We start from the raw sequence: 8,361 nt of genomic DNA on the forward strand, positions 1-8,361 counted from the left end.
CACTCTGGCAGTAGAACTCCACACCATACACAGCACAGCGGAGCTGCTCTGGGTAAAGCTGGGACCGGAGCCAGAGCCCACCTGGAGCCTTCTCCTGGGTCTTCTTTCTCCAGTGAGACGAATGAAACACACCTGACTCAAACTGGGCAAAGCACCTCCGCTGGTTCCCAGAGAGTTCATTTATCCCTAGCTTTCCTGGGCTAACATCTAAAAACACAGGTAACCTTGAGGGGAGAGTGAACTGTGGGTGACAAGGCATTTGCCCACAATCTGAAAATCCAGAGGTCTGGGACCATCCAGGAGTTCCAATGGAGGGGATGGAGTCAGGGGACCTCCTTTGGCAATTGCTTTGGACCTGCTTAGAGCAACATCCCAAGGCATCCAGGAGGAGCATTAGGAAATCTCAAACAAGGGCACCTGGATGGCTCAGTCAGTTAGACGTCTGCCTTCGGCTCAGATCCTGATCCCAGCGTCCTGGGATCGAGCCTCACATTGGGCTCCCTGCTCAGCGGGGAGCCTGCCTGTCCCGCTGGTTGTGCTCTCTCTCTGTCAAATAAGTAAATAAAATCTTAAAAGAAAAAAAAAAGTAAATCTTGCGGCAGTTGGTTAAGCAACTGCCTTTGGCTCAGGTCATGATCCTGGAGTTTCAGAATCAAGTCCCACATCGGGCTCTCTGCTCATCAGGGAGTCTGCTTCTCCCTCTGACCTCTCCCCTGCCATGCTCTCTCTCTCTCAAATAAATAAAATCTTAAAAAAAAAAAAAAAAATCTCAAACACATCCAAACCCCCCTAGAGGAGCCTGAGATCCTATTAGGAAAAATCCTGAAATGTTTCGTCCTTCATCTATTCAACAAATATTTCAGTGGCTATACGTGCTGGACATTGGGGATACAACGGGGGAGAAACCCTTTCCTGGCTTTGTTAAGAAGCCTTCAGTCTAACATGGAGTTAAGGAAACAGAGAGAACTGTGGTACAGTATGTTTCAATGTCATGGTGGATAAACAAGGGCTAGAGGATCCACAGAAGAGATACCTGCTGCAGTCTGGGGTGGTCCCTTCTACCTCGTTCCAGGGTGGCATGTGGTTCCAACATGAAATGTTATGTATGCAGAATCTTACGCCATGTGGAGGAAAATGGAAATTCTTGTGTGGGATGCTGACTTTTTTTTTTAAGATTTTTTTTTTAATTTATTTGACAGACAGAGATCACAAGCAGGCAGAAAGGCAGGCAGAGAGAGGCCGGCGAGGGGGTGGTGAGCAGGTTCTCTGCTGAGCAGAGAGCCAGATGTGGGGCTCGATCCCAAGACCATGAGATCACAACCTGAGCCAAAGGCAGAGGCTTAACCCACTGAGCCACCCGGGTGGCCCAGGATGCCTACTTTTAACACAGACTCCTTTCTGTGGTTTTCATCCCTTCCTTAACACTTCATGTGGTTGAGGTTTTCAAGGTGTAAAATACCTTCTCACTCTACATTCGATTTTGCAGCAGGCGTCTCCTCTTCATGAGGTCAGTGGACTGTAAAATATGGCTGATTAAGCTGAAATTAGTTTTACCTGTACTCAGCTGAAAGAAAGCCACACTTACTGTGGGAAATCACCTTTCAGAAATTTGACTTAATTTTCTCAGGGTTGTTTGTCCACATCGGCATCTCCAGCTCTAGGCTACTTTTGTATTTAAACCGTGTTTGCACTTACCTCTTGCAAAACTGCCATTCAGAAAGGCCACAATGACGGGACAGCAGGATACTGGCAGAGATGGGGAACTAGGGCTGAGCTCACTGGTGCCATCAAGGCTTTACCTCCTCCCTAGATGGGCTCACTGAGTCACACAAGGACCAAATTGGGCCTGTATCTGGGAAGTTCAGCCTCAGATATCCAAATGCCTATTGATTGTTCATATCATCTCGTACTCAACATGTTCAAAACCAAACTCCTAATTTCTTTGTCTTTTTTTAAAAGTAGGCTCCACGTGCAATGCGGAGCCCAACACAGGGCTTGAACTCACAACCTTGAGATCAAGACCTGGGTTGAGATCAAGAGTCAGACGCTTAACTGACCGCACCACCCAGGCGCCCCCAAACCCATGCCACCCGCATGCAGCCTTCCCCATCTCCACCTATGGGCAGCTTCATCTTTCCACAGATGCTCAGGCCAAAAACCTTGCCATCATCCTTGCCTTCTCGCTTACGGCTCACATTTGCTCCTTCACCAAATCCTACAGGCTCTCCCTTCCAGGATGCCCAGAATTCCCCTACTTAACACTGCCATGCCGGTCCACACAGCTTTCATACCTGGTGTGAAGGAACACCACCACATCCCTGCATACAACTATTATCAGCCCTTTCTTAAATTGCCAGACTCCAAAGAGGCTTCCACCTCTAAGTCATTACTGCCTGATGGATTTTCTGCATGCCCTCCCATCCTTCTCTACTTCTGGTCCCAGGACACAGATTTCCCTGCTTACACGTGCTGAAGAAGAATAATCATTTACAGTTTATCGGGATCCCTGCCCTTTATACATAGTATTATAGCGAGCACCCTCTGGAGACAGAGACTGTCGGGTTCATCATCTCAGCTTTGGTATTTACCAGCTGCGGGCCTCAGGACAAATGCCTTAACTTTGGTGCCTCAGTTTCTTCATCTGAAAAAATGAGAGAAATAGCATCAACTTCATAGGGTTGGACTGAATAAATTAATGCATAAATTAATGCATGTAAAAGTTTATATCGATGCCTGGCACACAGTAAGGGCTCAGAAAATGGGAGCTATTATCCTAATTTACATACATTATCTCATTTGAGTTTAGTGCAGCAATTAAGAAGCTAGATTCATGTCTCAGTTTTAAGATGTCTTCGGTGTAAGACCTTGGACAAGGACCTAACCTCTCTATGCCTCAGTTACCATATTTGAAACGGGGCTAGTGTGACAGTAAATGGCATAAGCGTTCAATGTATCTTAACTATTATTATTCAATTCTGACACCGGCGCCCCCCCACACCATAGTGCAAATCCATACTGAAACCGAACCAACCGTGTGATTTTCTACATGGGGGGAAGGTAACTTCTGTTTTCTCAGGGATAAATAATAAGAGAGCTTACCTCAGAATTATTGTATAAAACACTAAGAACAATTGGTTACTATTACTCCCATTTTTACAGACAGAAAGTTGAGGATTAAAGAGAGGTAAGGGTATGGGCTTTGGAGGGAAACCTAGACTCAGATCCCAGTTTGGCCATGAAATAGCTGTATGATCTCGGTATGATCTTAGTCTCTACGAAGCTTAATTTCCTCATCTTTTTTTCTTTTTAAAATTTTGTTTATTAATTTGGGAGAGAACAAAACAGAGAGTGTGCACACATTAGTGGGAGCGGATTGGAGGGCAGAAGGAGGGGGAGAAGCAGACTCTCCATGTAGCAGAGAGCCTGACCTAGGGCCCTGAGATCATAACCCGAGCCCAAGGTAGATGCTTAAACAACTAAGCCACCCAGGCACCCCTAATTTCCTCATCTTTAAAACAGTGATCAAATGGGAAAATATGCGGTTGTTAAAACGGTGATACGAGATTATGTAAGTGAAATGCGTAGCATGGTGCTCTTATTATGATCCCAGTTTTATTGACAGGGAAATGGAAGGAGAGAAAGCTCAGGTGACTTGCCCAAGGGCACAGAAAAGTCAACGGCAGACTCAAAATTCAACACAGTGTCCACCTGTCCCAGACAGGTATCCTCCTAACAATAACAAATAACAATAACAATAACGAACTTTCTCTCCATAATGGTAAGGGGCCAATTTGGGGCCCCAAGGATCAGGACACATTGAAAATGAAAACTCTCAGTTCTCCTCCAGACAACCCTCTCCACCTCCCCACCCTGTCCTCCATCCACAAGCAGAGATTAATAGCTTGGTAAACTGCTAACAGACCAGCTAGGCATTCACATGGGCCAGAAAAAAGGGAAGGAGAAAAAGATAGGAAAAGCAGTGAACAACTTTAATTCCCCCTTTCCAAACTCTCATGTATAATTGTAGACATATATAGGCTAACAGTAAACACTAGTTTAATAAAGACACATTTAGATTTAGTTTCTCCTCCTGTTCCCATTCCCTTGTGCCCAAACATGATTCATCCCAGGCAGGGTGAAGGGAGGAGGCAAATGAAATGTGAAAAATAAAGAGTAGGTATATTTCCCCACTAGACTGTAAACTCCAAGAAGATCCACCCACTTATTATCATGCCCCAGTGCCTAGTATAATACCTGGTACATAACGTGTGTGTGTGTGTGTGTGTGTGTGTGTGTGTGTGTGTGTGTGACTAAGAGCCAAAAATATAAACTAAGAAATCAGGTCATATCACTTGCCCTCCTCATATTTCCTACCTTCTCCCTTGAAACACAGACCCTATTTCAATTTTTTTTTGTTCCCATTCACAGTTCTAAGACTACTTAAAAATTGTTTCAAAGAGGGGTGCCGGGGTGGCTCAGTGGGTTAAAGCCTCTGCCTTCAGCTCAGGTCATGATCCCAGGGTCCTAGGATCGAGTCCTGCAGTCCGCTCTCTGCTCAGGAGGGAGCCTGCTTCCTCCTCTCTCTGCTTCCTCTCTCTGCCTGCCTCTCTGCCTACTTGTGATCTCTGTCTGTCAAATAAATAAATAAAATCTTTAAAAGAAAAAAAGATACATTACTGAGGAATCAATTAAAAAAAATTGTTTCAAAGAAGCAGCAGTAAGTTCTGGAGAACCCTAACCACACTTACCCCTTCCTAATGGGGCAATCCAGCTTCCCTCCTATTCCCTCTGTGGCCTCACTGACCCTCATTCTGACACAGAAAGAGCTTGGAGCTTAAAGGCAGAAGACCCAGATTGAGCACTGCTTCCCCTCAAGTAATCTCCCTAAGCCTCAATTTTCTTATTTGTAAAATGGAGCTAAACGATAGTACCCACCTCATGGGTTACTAAGGATTAAATTGGTAACAGTTATGTAAGGCACTTAAAACTAGGCCTGGCACACAGCAAACACTATGTAACAGTTACTACTATTGTTATTACTATTTTTAAAGTAGGCTCCATGCCCAGCAAAAAGCCCAGTGAGTTGTTGAACTCACAACCCTAAGATCAAAACCTGAGCTGAGACTGAAAGCAGGATGCTTAACTGACAGAACCACCCATGGCATATAAAAATAATGTTATTATTTTTAATTGAAGTATAAAGTATGTATATAAAAATGTTTTCAATTGTAAAGTGTTAAAAATAGAAAGATTACTATTATGATTTTATAGGCAGTAAATCTTGGGGAGAGGGATATGATTTTATCCCATGTTCCTTCATTATGCAGAGAACCCTTAGAGAAGCAAATTTCTTCTGATTCACTTTTTCTTAGTTGCTAGATATACCTTCAAAAGAGAAGAAATAGCTCATCTCTCTCTCACTCACACACGTTATCACTCTATGGTATGACTTTGTAGCTTTCATGGTTATGATTGGCCTTCCCTGGACCCCCTAGCCACCACCACCACCTAAACTGAAAACTCCATCACAGGGTAAGTTCTATCTGTATTGCTCAGAGCATGGCACATACTAGGTACTTTTGTTTGACCAAGGAACGCAATGAAGTTCTCCAGCACATACTCAAAAACAAAAATGAACAAACTTGAAAACAGGTCACAGAAATATCACCCTGCACCAGGGCTTTTATCCAAATGGAATATATGGGATTCTTCCTCAGAAAGCCCTGCTTATTCCTGTTGGCTGCCTCGGAATACCAAGATAAGGGGTGGAGGGATATATGTCCATAAACAATTCAAGACCAGCCTCTATTTTTGGAGCGAGGAACCTGGAAAAGCAGATGAGGCTACAATCTCTGCAAAGAACTTCTTTCCATTTGTCTGGAAAGGCTTCCTGACCCTGTTTTATTTCCCCCTGCCCTGCGGCCGAGGCTCTTCTGGGGTTTCAGGCTTCCAGCCACCGCGGAATGGGGGATTCCAACGCTAAAGTGGGGATCACAAGGCACCCTGGCACTCCCTTGGCCTTGCCAGGTGAGAATGGCCAGGAAGCACAAATCTGGCCCATTATTATGATATTTATTAATAATAATATTGTTATTAAATATTTATGAAGTGCTCATGCTCTGATCGTTGGTTACCCTCCCACCATTCCTCCACGCTTCCAGCAACAGCTAGGTTCCTAACCCCGAGTCCCACCAGTGCTCCCTGTGTACTGTCGCTGGGGAGAATGGTGACAGGGCGCCCAGGCCGACTCAGTTGACCTTCACCGCCGGGAACCCAGGCGTCCGGGTTCTCCCCTGGGGCGGGAATCGGCTCCCGGTCGCCACCGGGTCAGTGTCTGTAACGTCCGCTCCCGTCGGTATCCCACCTGGGCTCCAGGGGAGGGGCCCGGTCCAAGCTCCCCACGGGGTCCACCTGGCGGCAGCCCCCTCCCCTCTTCCGGTCCCCGCCGGCCGGCTGGCGGGCGAGGGCGCGGCCCCAGGGGTCTCCGGCCCCAAGCGGGCGGCCGCGCGCAGTCTCATTCCCAGAGCTACCCGCCGCCCCGGCCCGGCATCCCGGCACCCCGGCCCCGCGGCATTTTTTCTCTTTATCATAAATATATAAATTATGCTAATTACGGGCATTGCATATTAACCAAACCCGAAACCTCCCCTGCCCGGCCCCCTCCCCCTCCGTGCAAACCCCTCCCCGCCCCGGACCCCGCTACTTACCGGAGCCCGAGCCCGAGCCGCCTTCGCCCCCGGTGCCCGGCGGCCACCGATTAGAGATTCATCTCACAGCTCGGGCCAGGGGGCCGGGGCCGGGGCCGGGCGGCCGCCGCCCGCAGACAAAGAAGCCAGTGCGGCTTGGCTGGGCACGGCTCGGCCCGGGAGCCGGTCGGGACCCACCGCCACCCCCGGGCCCCCAGGCCGGGCTGGGCAGAGCCGAAGGGGACTCCGCGGGCTGCGCTGGGCGGAGGGGGGGGCGGCCGGGAAGCGGGAAGGGGGAGCTGGGGGGGCCCGGCAGGTATATATATTTTTCTTCTTTCCCCCCTTCCACAACCCCCCCTTTTCCCTCCCCCCCCTTTTTTCCCTCCTTCTGCTACTTGGATTTTTTTAGCTGCTGCGTCATGAGCATAATTTATGCAAAGAGCTTTGCCGCATGCTGCACCGCGCGCGCCAGCCGCCGGGGGCGGCGGGCTGGGCGGGCGGTGGAGGAAGGGAGGGGATCTGGGGAGCCGGGAACGAGGAGGGGTGGGGGTGGGGTGGGCACCCTCCGCAGTTGGTCACGCCGGGAGGCCCCAGGGTTCTCTTCCCGGACTGGAGTGGAGGGTCCGTGAGGCGGGTCACGCAGCCCCCACCTCGGAGAGGCTGCTCGAGGTGGTTTCATTTTGGAAGGTGCGAGAGGGGGAGCAGGAGCACGGGAGTCCGAAGTGGGGACCTGTGCCACATTCCCCGCAGCCAAGGGTTGGGGCGGTGACTCCCAGCCACCGCCGTCTTTCCTCCCTAGTTAGTCAACTGTACTCCTCATCGTGGAAAGTCAAGTTCAGGTCCATTCCCGAGCCCCAGGCCAGAACCCCAGTGCGAGACAGGAGCGGAGGTGGGGGGATTTAACCCGCGTTCAGCCAGCGTCGAACCTCCAATTGGTTCTGCCCTGGGTCCATTTCAGGGAGGGGACCCTGGTCCTGAATGCTCCCTCCGCCCTCACTCCAGTGGCGGTTGGTTGTGGGCTGTCTTGTCTAAAGACAACTTACTTGCCTTCTTGTCCAAGTAGACAAGAAAATGTTAAAAAAAAAAAAAAAGAAAGAAAGAAAGAAAAGAAAAAAAGAGAGAGAGAATGAGAATGACAGTTCAGTAGAATGGAGATTCTGCTTTGCTGGTGGTGATGGCACGGAGGCTTTGGTTTACCTGGAGGCTCTTGAGGGTAGGGGAAGGGGAAGGGATTCGAAGACGTAGAGTTTGGGGCGGAGGGTAAAGCAGTTTGGAGAAGTAGTGGACAAGTGGAAGAGGAAGGAGTTGGAAGACCAAAGTGGAAGAGAAGGAATGAGGGGAGAGTTGAGGAGGGAGACTGGAAATTCAGTGATTGCAGCCTCCGGCCATCTGTCTGGACTGCACCCCCTCTGCCCCCACCCCGGCCAATTTGCTGGTTAATGGAGAGCGGGGAGAGAGTTGTTTAGTGTAGTTTAGTATAGTTTGAGGGGAATGGAAGTGGAGCCCCAGCCCTCCCAGGACTGTACTGTAAGCCCCCTGGTGGAACACATTGCTGGGGAAAAGAGGGGAAGTGGGTGCCAAGTGGCCTCACACCATCACTCCTACACATTTTCCAGAATGTTGCCTGGAGCATGCTCACACCCAGAGGTCCTGGTCACAGAAGCTTCCCTCTGGA

The 8,361-nt window shown here is 49.2% G+C and overlaps 1 protein-coding gene across 2 annotated transcripts in view; it reads right to left on the bottom strand.

Annotated features, from left to right (window-relative positions):
* POU6F1 (POU class 6 homeobox 1) overlaps nt 1-6,985 on the bottom strand; it is a 28,998-nt gene extending 22,013 nt beyond the window's left edge. For both annotated transcript variants that reach the window (XM_044226877.1, XM_044226875.1), the window contains exon 1: nt 6,708-6,985. The gene's annotated coding sequence lies outside the window, so the exon portion shown is untranslated. The remainder of the gene's footprint in view (nt 1-6,707) is intronic.
* Nucleotides 6,986-8,361: the final 1,376 nt, after the last annotated feature.

Source organism: Neovison vison, chromosome 12, assembly GCF_020171115.1.
Source record: "Neovison vison isolate M4711 chromosome 12, ASM_NN_V1, whole genome shotgun sequence".
Classification (NCBI taxonomy): domain Eukaryota; kingdom Metazoa; phylum Chordata; class Mammalia; order Carnivora; family Mustelidae; genus Neogale; species Neogale vison.